The sequence below is a fragment of the Amphiprion ocellaris genome, chromosome 11 (assembly GCF_022539595.1).
Source record: "Amphiprion ocellaris isolate individual 3 ecotype Okinawa chromosome 11, ASM2253959v1, whole genome shotgun sequence".
Taxonomy (NCBI): domain Eukaryota; kingdom Metazoa; phylum Chordata; class Actinopteri; family Pomacentridae; genus Amphiprion; species Amphiprion ocellaris.
Genome location: NC_072776.1, coordinates 14066068 through 14078161, shown reverse-complemented (window position 1 = coordinate 14078161; position 12094 = coordinate 14066068). Strand labels below are relative to the sequence as shown.

The window sequence follows — 12094 nt, the reverse complement described above, 5'->3', positions numbered from 1 at the left end:
TTCCAGGGAGGACAGGCTGAGAAAAACAATGGGAACAAAGAAAACCCTTGAATAAGGGCAACAGAATAATATAGCAAATTGTTAAACCCAAATCCAATGAAGAGCAGGCACTATATCCTAAATCCTGGTACTGTGGCATCCTACACTGGCTCTCATTGCTTTGCAGATCAGAAATATGTATTTCTGAACAAAGGTAGTTCTAATGTAAAGCCCAACAATGAAATTAGCTGCTGTTACCACTTGGTCTCGCCCTCTCATTTGTTTTAGCCTGGAGATGTCTTTTTAACCCACTAGAGGGATATCTTGACCTTGTCTCATAGTTCAGCACCCCCCCACAAAATCAGCATGCAGATCACCTGATCTTAATGAGGACATTCATCATCATTTACTGGTTGTGATACCCTATCATTTATCAGTATGCCATAATGGCCTTGTTTTGGTCTCCTAACAAACCAGATGTTATCCTCAGAATCTCATTCTTCCTTTAGGATCTGTTTCACATCACTGGGTGCTGTAAAGATGTGGAAAAGGATGTGGAGATGCAAAGAAATCGGACATGCATTCCTGGGTTGAAGCCATGGTAGGTCTGTACAAACACGCTCCATGTGGTAGGAATGATCAGCCTGTGAGAGGTCACTGTTTGCCTCTTATCCCACTGTTTGGACAGGACTCTAACAATCACATTGATCTCAGCTCACTGAGGCATTTAAACAAGTGCCCTGCATGGCAAACCTACAACCCACATTTGTTAGGTATTAACATCCCATGCAGCGATTCCCGACCCCATGCTGTCTAAATATTTACGAGAGCTTTAAGACAACTGGTGATCTCAAGAAACATATTGGATGAGTTTGAGAGTGTGTATTTTGTTTAGAAAGTATTGACCCAAGATCAGGGAGAGGCTAACGCTGACGGAATCTTCAGGACTCGGACAGACAGACGTTATTACACTCTGATGAGGAAAATTAACAAGAAAGACCCTGGTTTATGGCTATTTTTCTGGCTTATTCAAGCTTAAAGCAAGATGAAAAGCAAGACCTCAATTGGCTATTCATTCAAGTCTATTAGTCTTTGACCTGACATAAAATTGTAATACAAATATTAGCATTCTAATAACTGCAATTTGGTGAGATGTTGACTAAATATTTAGAGGACAATTATAACAATTTGTTGTAATTTATGGCTATTATATTTACATTACACGAAACTGAGTCCACTGTAAACACTTTATGCAGATTTCAAGCATATTCTTTTCTGTGAAATGGAAAATTCTGGAAGAAACACAGACTATTATTCCTTTTGAAAGAGAAGTTACTTAGGTTCTCGGTTCAAAAAATTCCAAAGTAAAAATGTTTTGCCGTTAGCTTCAGTGTAATTTTAGGGATATTTTTAAGTATATATTAACCTTCAGTAACCTTAAGGGGAAGATGTAGAGCATTTCAGAGGTCATGAACTCCTGAGCTTGAGGCTACAGTTCTCCAGCCAAACTTGCAGACAAACACTGGCCCTAATAATCTCTCCACTATACCATAACACTTGTGCTCGCAGCTAGTTTGCACCGTCTGTTTCTCACATTGCTCATCGTCTGCTTTCCTCTCGTCCAATCACAGCCCTCGCTTGGTGCCAGGTGCTGGCACAGTGTCAGCCAAGCTACTGGAAGGGAAAGCTCATGAATCTATTTCAGTGTTTCCATCCACTGACAAAAAAGTGGGGGTGTGCAAGGGGATTGGGAACCCTCCGAGTGTCCTTATTCAGCCATTCATCTCTGCCCAGCAGCATCCACCATCCTCAGCCTGAAGAAAGACCCTGAACTGTTCATTGATTTTTACCAAAGAGAAAATCATCACGCAAACGAACACATGAAAAAAACTGGAATATCTTCGCCTGCAACAGACACTGTGACATCAGTGTTTATGTGGCAGGATGGAAAAATACCAAAACAGACAGGCGGCTAGAGAGCAAATTGAGAATAAGATTGTCAGAAAGTGGAATGCAGTCGTTTTGGCCAGAGTGGAGAGAGGAATCTTTAATTAGAATGTGTTGAGAGATCATAGTTTCCCTTAGAGCGATCGGGCCTTTTCATGTTTATATAATGCATATGCATGGGCTGGAGCAATCATATGAAACCAGACACCCAATTCCACATCATGCAACTGAAAAACGTTTCACTGAGCAGTACATTTTTGGACCTGAGACTTTACACTGAAAGGTAAAAGCTGAGGTCTGAAACAAACATGTGGTCGGCATCTTAGGTTTGAGACACGCGATATCTATAAAACATGAACAATGCATCTTATGAATGATTTCCCACAAAACACTGAGAGCTAGATCACAGGAAATCAAGTCATGGCAGAATGCATTATGGGATAAGGCTAATTCACACAACTGTGCTTCATCTTCCAAAAGACGAGCAAATACTGTACCAGTGGTGTGAAAGCATGTCATCTCACGGCCCCAAGCCTAAGAGCTTTGACGTCTGCCAGCATCGTCAGAATCAGAGCAGATCCCCGAAGACAATCCGACAGCAATCACAGTGAATAACTCCCCCACCCTCTTTCCTCATCTGAACCAGCAATAATATGATGCTGGATTAATTTTTGTTCCTCTCGGTAAGCTACGAAGGAGAAGAAAAAAAATGCTTAGTGTCCAAAATAATGAAACATTCCATGACATGTCCTTATCAGCCAAATGAAAAAAATCACATTATCTTCAAAAGGGGTTTTAAATGCCCGCCCGCCCGTTTTCTCGCTACCTCAAGCTGCATAGGGAATATCAACTGAGAGACAGTAATTCGCTCAAGCGCTTAATATTCAGTTCTCAGCTATGTAATATGCAAATTCATGGGGGTCATTCAGAAGTCAAATTGAAAAAAAAAATCCCTTAAACTTAATTTGAGAGGCAGTAGGGAGATTTTTCTAAGAAAATCAGTCAGTTATGGATAGGGTTCAGAAGAAGTCAAACTGACAGACTCCTCCAGGGAGCGGAGAGGTCCCTGCTGCCTGACACAAGTTGATCTCTTCAGACTTACAGTGCCTGGACTCTTTTAACCCCCAACAGCTACCACATTAACACCGAGCATCTCCATCAGTTTCCACATAGGAATCTAGTACAGCAGTGGACAGCTTGTCCTACAAATGAGACTGTGGAGCCTGTGAGGCCTGTGGAAAGGAAACACACAGGCACTTCGTACAAGGACAGATTACAGTATCCATATATTTGAAGTTATCTAGGGACTTTATATCTCTCCGCTAGTTTGTGCATCCACAAGGACATCCACAGAACTCAACATGCAGCCATCATCAACACCACTGTTTCATAAAAACACACATCCATGCAACTAAATGAAATTCACATGTATGCATTTATACTTGTCTCATTTCATTCATTATCAAGCTGTCAGCTGAGAGAAAGGCCATTATTTAGCAGCTTTCCAAGTGTGATCTGTAGGCTGTTAAGAGAGATACAGCCCTTACAAATGTGATACCTCTGAGAATGGGATATCGATCCATCTCCAACGGCTCCAGATGTGTCATTTTGTTGTGGCTGCGCACTTTGTAGAATCTATTCAGGTCTGATATCGCATGTCCGGTAACAAGCCGTGATTGCTGTTCCTATGATGCTGTAAGGGGACAGAGGAGGCTGCGCCACAGGCCGTTTGCTAGTCATTGCCAGATAGGAAAAATTAGCCATTTGACGATGGGCAGGACTGATAGAGGGATCATGAAGCTATTAACCTCTAAACAAGCTGCTGAGAACCCAGCAGATGGCAGGGCTGATGGTGAGTGTGCTGCCAGATTGGGCAGTAAGCAGAACGAGAGCCCAGACTTCTCGTGGTTGTTGATAGAGTGGTCCTCCCAGGCAGCACAGCATGTGTTTCACAATGTGTGCATGCCTGTATGTGTAAAGGAGTGCAAATATGTTAAGAGTTTGGGGTCTGCCTGCCTGCATAAATACATGAGAGTTCTCAAAGTGACTGCCATGTTTGTCACACTTCCTCATCTCTACCAAAGTTTAGGCCAGCAGCTTTGAGAAATTATAGTCACTTAACAACCAGATATTTATCAGACCATGACGTCAATCCAGATGCAGTGTTTCCTAAAGCCCTTTCAGACATGCACTCCCTTCTGTTAATCTGATGGCAACTGAATGTGTTTCGTTTTTCCATAAAAGTTGCAACAGCAGTCTTACTAGCTCAGACTTGTAGCATTTATTTTTTTTAACACTACAAAAGTCAGAAGTGCACCAAGGCACGCTCGGGTAACAGCACTTTGAAGTTGGTGAAGAGATTTAGGGAAGGCTTTTTCCACACTTCAGTACCAATATCAGTACAACAACATCACAGATAACAGGAAAGACACAGCTGATGTTCCACGATCACAGCACTCATCACTCATCACTGTCTCATTCACTTTTCTCTGCAACTGCAAATCTATTAGACCGATCTATTAAACTGAAACGTCCACAAAAATAAAACTTGGCTGCAATTAAAAACTGACTTACAGCTTAGGTTACTTTTCCCATGGCATCAACAGAAGCCAAAGTTAAGTTTGTTGCTTCCAGGTGTTTGTAGGAGTTTTTCCTGATTCATTTTGTTTTTAAATACCTGCATCATCAGACAGCAGAAAAACCTATACAAGCCAGAGAGAGTTGTATGCATTTGTGCACATGAAATAACGGCGCTGGTAACTTTATCAAATTATTCTAATAACAAATCACCCCTGACATGGAGACAGGATCAGTCCGAGTCAGGCTCTAATGGTAACTCAAACTGTGTGCTTTTCTTCACATCAGACTGGTGTGCTGTTACACAGTGACAGCTTATCAGCTACAGTTATATCACCTTTTAGATAGTGACATATTAGCTGAGGTCCTGAGGTCCACTACAGCGGTCAAGACTTTATTTTGTTATTGATAAAGTAGTAGTTGATCATCGTCACACATGGACAGAATTTAAACTTGCTGCCGATTCAGTGTTTTGTTTATTAGTGCACAATTATGGATTATACATCTCTTGGTGTACTGTCCAATTTCGCGAGGAAGACATTTTTTATTTTAGACATTTATTAAATCCCAAAGCCTACACACATCCATTAATATGACAGAGTGCTCTTAACGTCCTGAGTCCCACCATCATTTTAAACTACATACCTATGGAAGGTGTGCACTTCACAATTGAGACCATGTGTGTATGGCTGTGTTTGACGTCTACCAGCCATTTGTGTACTCTTCACAATGAAAAAAGTGCCCGAGTTGACAGTAAACCACGCATGACAACCAAGGAGGGCTGATACAAAAATGCAAGAAAAGACATGAAAGCCTAGTCGGGAGCTGCGTGGAAGATGATTTCTCCCAAATGAAGACGTCAGGGAGGAAGCTGCACTTGCATGTCTCACGTCTGTAGTAACAGCAAAGATAAGCAAAGGAGCATCACTGTACTAATAGTCTGTTATGGAGTCTGTGACATTAGTTGACAGAACTGGCGTAGCACCGGGAATTTAATTGCAACACTGCATATAAGTTTGGATTTATGTTTAATGTCTGCAAAGATTTGAAGCTAAGAATAGCATAATTCACACACATACATATTCACGGTCTTCGTGCCACCCACTAATACCATGCTTACTTAAAGAATGTTGTTTTAGGCAACAAATTTGTTTCCAGAGATACAAACATTAAAATGCACACCGATTTCCATACTTGGTGGTTCTCAGTACAGCCTTGCCTCCACAAAATGAAGTCCCTATACAACTAACCTGCATTCTCATCTAGGTTTTGAAAGACATGCAATTGCATTTTTTTAAACAAACATATTTTCTCACCTATGACGTTGTAGGAAAGGATTCCAGTCCATGTAAGGAGGCCAGAGGGGAGGCAGCAGGAGACTATGGGTCATGTATTATGTGGGATTATTATTCTTAGACTTAGGTTTGGTTTTTACTTGTATATTTTGCGTTTTCACTTACTCTGTAGTTTGTTTTAGGCACTCTGAAAACTAACTGCTTAGTTTTAGGAGTATATCACGGTTTGGTTGACACCGTCATAAAAATAACATATTAGAAATTTGGTTAATTTTAGGCAACAAAATGACTTGATCAGGTTCAGGAAAATATATTGACTTGTGCTAAAATGAAACCTTTCACTGGCTGTTTCTCAACGTGCATACTTGTCCATACTTGCGTTCTTGTGAACTTTAGAAATATCTTCAGCCACAGCCCATATAATGTTCCAATTTTCTGTCCACATCTAGCCAAGTACAAAGGATATGGCCGGATGTGTTCTTGCTCCACCTAGTTTATTAAGGATGCATCGGGGAGGACATGTGTGGACTTGTAGAAGCCGAGTCATCATGACTTTCACGTCAGCTAGCAGCAATGACCGAGGAGAAAACTCACTGCAGTAACTATTTTTGATACACTACTGCTATTGTATCATGGAATGTAGTTTAAAGATTTTTTTTTTTTGCATAAATGTAGCAGTTTAAACTTCAAACTGCTGTTTAAACTGCTGCTGTCATTGATGTCTCTGTAGTGATTAAACATGAGATAAAAGTCATTATGGGGATCTAAAAGGCAACCACTGGCCTTAGAGTGTAAATCTCTTTGTTGTTTTCCAGCTAAGTCAGTTTGAATATGTTCATAACTTTATATTGTTATTTAATGTCGTACTGAATTATTTGCTTTTCTTCAGTCCCTATTGTACAACTCTGTTCTATTTGTTATAATCCATCATCACCTATACACCGCTTGATCCTCTGTAGGGTCGCAGGGGGCTGGAGTCTATCCTATCTGACTTAGGGTGAAGGAAGGAGACACCCTGGACAGCTCGCATCTTTACCAGCACGTTGATGCTGCTCCCACCTAACATATGATTGGTTGGCTGAAAATAAGTAACAGTGAAGCAATGGAATATTTATGTTTTTGAAAATATATTTGTGATATGACAAAAACAAATATAATCTGACAGAAAATGTGTCCCCCCCGACAAGTATTAAGAACGCATTTAAGTTGTATGGGAACATCATTTTCGGGACACAGTACTGTCAGTGCAGGGGTTGGTTCTTCACAAGGGGTCAAAGATAAACCTCAGGGTTTTGTGCACGTATGAGTGTCTATGTTTGTCTCACATTAAAATGTTCACATATTCATACACACCGCACAGGCATACAGTTTCCGTCCCGTGACATGGTCTTACTTCTATGCATTTCTTGGCCATAAGGAGTCACCAGTCAAAATACTGAGGAATGTTTGGGAACTACTGCTCTGGCTATAATAAAAACATTCTCTTTTACGTGTTGCAATTAGATTTCCATTCTTTGTTAACTCCGATTCAAGTGTATCACCTGAAAACTTGTACTAAAATCAAAAAGCAGCTGTTTCAAGCAAAAATGCCCTCTCCGTTGAAGAATATTTGTCATACATTCTTGCGAGGATATCAACACCCACATGGCCCTTAGTCATAACTGAACATCTGTGCAATAAAATCTTTGCATGACTCCTCAGTGACTTCACACATTGATCAGCCGTCTTTCTAAAGTGGGACAGGTGTGGTTATATATGTATGTGTGGCAATACGATGCCCACTTGGGTGGCCGTACTATCACATTAATTCAAGATAGCAGGAAACGAGGAATTTAAAAAGTGAAAGCCACAATATTGTCAATAAAATGTATCACTCATTGGAGTTGAAATGGTTACACACTGAAACACACATGCACACACCAGATTCACTAAAATGCTATTCATGAAATCAGCGAGGTGTTTCAAGCCTGAACATCTCATCACAGAGAAGACAGCAAATGCAGCAGTCATCATTATAAATCTTGCCACTGTTTAGACTTACAGAGTGTACTATGCTCTCCTCACTGCCTGCATGACCCTTGACTCCTCCCACAGCAAGGTGAGAAACCGTTTATATCATTGCCTAATGGAACATTTTAGCTAAATGCCACAACTATGTACTAGAAAGGATTTTCACACAGTGTTATAATCTTGCTCTTGTCATGTTTTATTCAAATGTGCTTAACGAGAGGGCCCCTGTTAAAGTAGTGGAGGTGAGGCCTTGTTTAAAAACTGCCCAAATGTAGGTTACGAATTTAACAGAACCATAGTTGTAAGGTGAAAGCAGAAACCAAAGTAAGGTTAGGGGGAAAACAAGTCTAAGGGGAGACTGTGAAGGGATTTTCCATGAAATACATGATTTCACTGGTGCTCCTAGCGGCTGCTGCCTTCAGCTATGCCTCCAGGTAGATACAGTGGTAGAGAAATGAACACAGACCGGCACTTTTAACATTGATCCCATGCTTTCAGGACCGGTGCCGGTACTGGTGCAGGTCAGCAGGTTGTGTAAAAGATCATGGAATGTGTGGATGGGTTAGAAGGGAAAGAAGTGAGTTAATTAGCTCATATTTCCATTATGGCATGTGGTGCTCTTATCCCTATAGATCCCTATAGAGCTCTGGGTAGCACATGTAATCCTCGCAGCTGAAAAGTGAGTCATCACACGTGAACACACATAAAGAATTTGTTTTATAAATCTAGTGAGGACTTTATTTTCATGTATTTCGTATCCCTTCACCCTCACTGGTCCTACTTGTGTGGGCACAGAGGAATAATGCCAAGGCTTCACAGATGGTGGTTCTATCAAATACTTTCAACTTTGGTGTTGACTAGTGATATTCCCTTGGTTAAAAGCATCAAAGTTTGTTTTTACATTGAGCACTAATCAAATACATCACCAGCAGTCTACCTTTAAATTTAAAAATGGGCTATGCTTGTAAAGTTGGCTCAGATTGTTTTAAATTCATATAACAGCTATAGCTGACCTCAAAAAAATGCAAGACAATATGTCGTCATGCTGAAAAGCTCCAGCATCGGGGTAATATTACAACTTAGGACAGAACTGCTTTCGACTTCTCATCAGTGAGGCTGGAAATATCCTAAATGCGGCTGAAGATATTTTCGAAAATGAATACAATTTCTAAATATTTTTTATCTTTGAACCAATACTGCCTCGTAGATATTAGGTTTCTATTCAAATAAATTACAGCAGTAAACAAATGACGATCTTGTGAATTAATTTGGTAACATGAAAAACATTTTAACACTGAAAGTATCAGTGATAGGGGTGCACACTGACTTGATGGTTAGCACCTTTGCCTTGCAGCTAGAAGAGCCCCAGTTCTCATCCCCGCTTTCCCGTGAACTTTTTGCATAGAGTTTGCATGTTCTCCCTGTGCATGCGTGGGTTTTCTCCAGTGACTCCGGCTTCCTCCCATAGTTCAAAAACATGCTGAAGTTAATTGGTGATTTTAAATTGTCTGTGGGTGTGAATGTGAGAATGCTTGTTTGTCTCTATGTGTAGCCCTGTGATAGACTGGTGACCTGTCCAGGGTGTCCCCTGCCTTCACTCTAAGTCAGCTGGGACAGACTCCAGCCTCCCTATGACTCTAATGAGGATTAAGCGGTGTATAGACAATGGATGAATGAAGTATCAGTGATGTTTTTGTATTCTTTCAATTAAAATATTTGATCTTGTTGAAGAATGTTTACATTGATACAGAAAAAAGTACCGCGTTTAAGACATAATGTGTTATTTAACTACAAACAATATTTTGCTATTGCTAAGCAAAGTGTTTGTTGTTACAATCTAATCACAGATAGGACTCTGAAGTGTGAAAGTCATGCACTTTGTATCCACCCTAACCTCACATTGATTCCAATGGAGTTTCTACTGTAAATGTAAAAGAATGACCTCTGTTGCACTTAAATGTGACAGAGAAAACAATGAAGTTGTGTAGAAACGATTGATGGGATATACAGATAAATGAACTCTCTGTAACCCACTCCTGGATAAGTACACATCACTCTAGGTTCAGGAAGAGCTAAGTATAAATAAAGTGCTAATGACAAAAAACAAATGGAAGTTTGTGTTATAGCTGCAAGTTTAGTTGCATAAAACATTAAACATTCACATACAAAAACACAACAACTGGGCCCACAAGAAAAGCTGTCCTTTTTCTGAATTTGTCCTTTCAAAGGCATTTGTTTCAACTGACCCTTTCCTCTAGTTGTGCCTCAGTTTTGAGTTAAGTACAAAGTGTCAAGTACACTACCAGGCAAAAGTTTGGACACACCTTCTCATTTGATATTTTTTTCTTTATTTTCACTACTTTGTACATTGTAGATACATACTGAAGACATCAAAACTATGAAGCAAGATATATGGAATTATGTAGCAAACAAACAATGGTGAAATAACTCTAAATATGGTTTAGATTTTAGATTCTTCAAAATAGCTAACCTCTGCTTTGATGACAGCTTTGCAAAACCGTTGGCCTTCTCTCAATGAGCTTCATGAAATGGTGACACTGAAATGGTTTTCACTTCACAGGTGTGCCTTGCCAAGGTTAATTTGTGGAGTTTTTTGCCTTCTTAATGGGGTCGGGACCATCAGTTGTGTTGTGCAGAAGTCAGGGTGGTACACAGTTGATAGCCCTATTTGACAACTGTTAGAATCCATATTATGGCAAGAACCAATCAGCGAAGTAACGAGAAACAACAGTCTATCATTACTTTAAGAACTGAAGGTCAGTCAGTCCGGAAAATTGCAAAAACTTTGCATGTATCCCCAAGTGCAGTTGCAAAAACCATCAAGCGCTACGATGAAACTGGCTCTCATGAGAACCACCCCGGAAAGGAAGACCAAGAGTCACCTCTGCTGCTGAGGATAAGTTCATCTGAGTCACCAGCCTCAGAAATCATAAGCTAACAGCACCACAGATGACAGTTAACAGATTAGAGCCCAGATAAATACCACACAGAGTTCTAGTAGAAAACACATCTCTACATCAACTGTTCAGTGGAGACAGCGCTCATCAGGCCTTTATGGTCAAATTGCTGCTAGTAAACCACTACTAAGGAAAAGCAACAAGCTGAAGAGATTTGTTTGGGCCAAGAAACACAAGGAATGGACATTAGACCAGTGGAAATCTGTGCTTTGGTCTGATGAGTCCAAATTTGAGATCTTTGATTCCACCCGTTGTGTCTTTGTGCGTCGCAGAAAAGGTGAATGGATGGTGTCTACATGCATGGTTCCCACCGTGAAGCATGGAGGTGTGGGGTGCTTTGCTGGTGACACTGTTGGGGATTTATTCAAAATTGAAGACACACTGAACCAGCATGGCTACCACAGCATCCTGCGGCGACATGCCATCCCATCCGGTTTGCATGTAGTCGGACCATCATTTATTTTCTAACAGGACAATGACCCCATTGGGCTATTTGATGAAGAAGTAGTGATGGAGTGCTGCGTCAGATGACCTGGCCTAAACTCAATCCAGATGGTTTGGGATGAGATGGACCTCAATCTAATCTAAAATATAAAACATGTTTTGATTTATTTCACACTATTTTATTGAATAAATAATTCCATATGTGTTCATTCATAGCTTTGATGCCTTCAGTGAGAATCTACAATGTAAATAGTCATGAAAATAAAGAAAAATATTTAATTGAGAAGGTGTGTTTAAATTTTTTACTTGTAGTGTAAGTTAAGGTAGATAAGATGTATAAATGATCTGTTCATTATGTCAGAGTTAGTAGGATAATGTTATTCACAAGTGAATTGCCAAGAGTTATCACGAGTACACTCTGTAAGTATGTTTGTTCAAGTTGCAACCGGTCTAGGAGAATGGCAAAATCTTACCACCAGGCAGATAGATCATCGGCTGTTTAAGAGGCTCTGCAGATTCTGGAGATCACACTGGTAGGCTTGCCATCTACTGGAATCAGTGGAAGTTCTTCATGGATCTTCTCACTCGACAGAAACACCTGACCTGCATTAACAAACAGACTTAGAGTCTTTGTCCTCCTTCATCTCATTTCTGTTTCACATTACTCTTAAGTTAATCATTTGTCACCTTGTTGTACAACATTATAAATCACAGCATCAACATTTAAGTACTTACTGCTTACAAATACTTAGCACAGTGAAAAATATATGGTACTATTCAGTTGAACTATCAAAATATTAAATTACGTTAGAATTAATTCATTCTAACCAAATATGCTCCGCATATGTAAACAATTATTAGACA

General features: G+C 40.1%; 1 protein-coding gene across 3 annotated transcripts in view; it reads right to left on the bottom strand.

Moving 5' to 3' along the window:
• Positions 1-12094, bottom strand: part of epha3 (eph receptor A3) — a 161487-nt gene that overhangs the window by 148899 nt on the left and 494 nt on the right. For all 3 annotated transcript variants that reach the window (XM_055015325.1, XM_055015324.1, XM_023264561.3), the window contains exon 2: positions 11704-11833. The gene's annotated coding sequence lies outside the window, so the exon portion shown is untranslated. The remainder of the gene's footprint in view (positions 1-11703; positions 11834-12094) is intronic.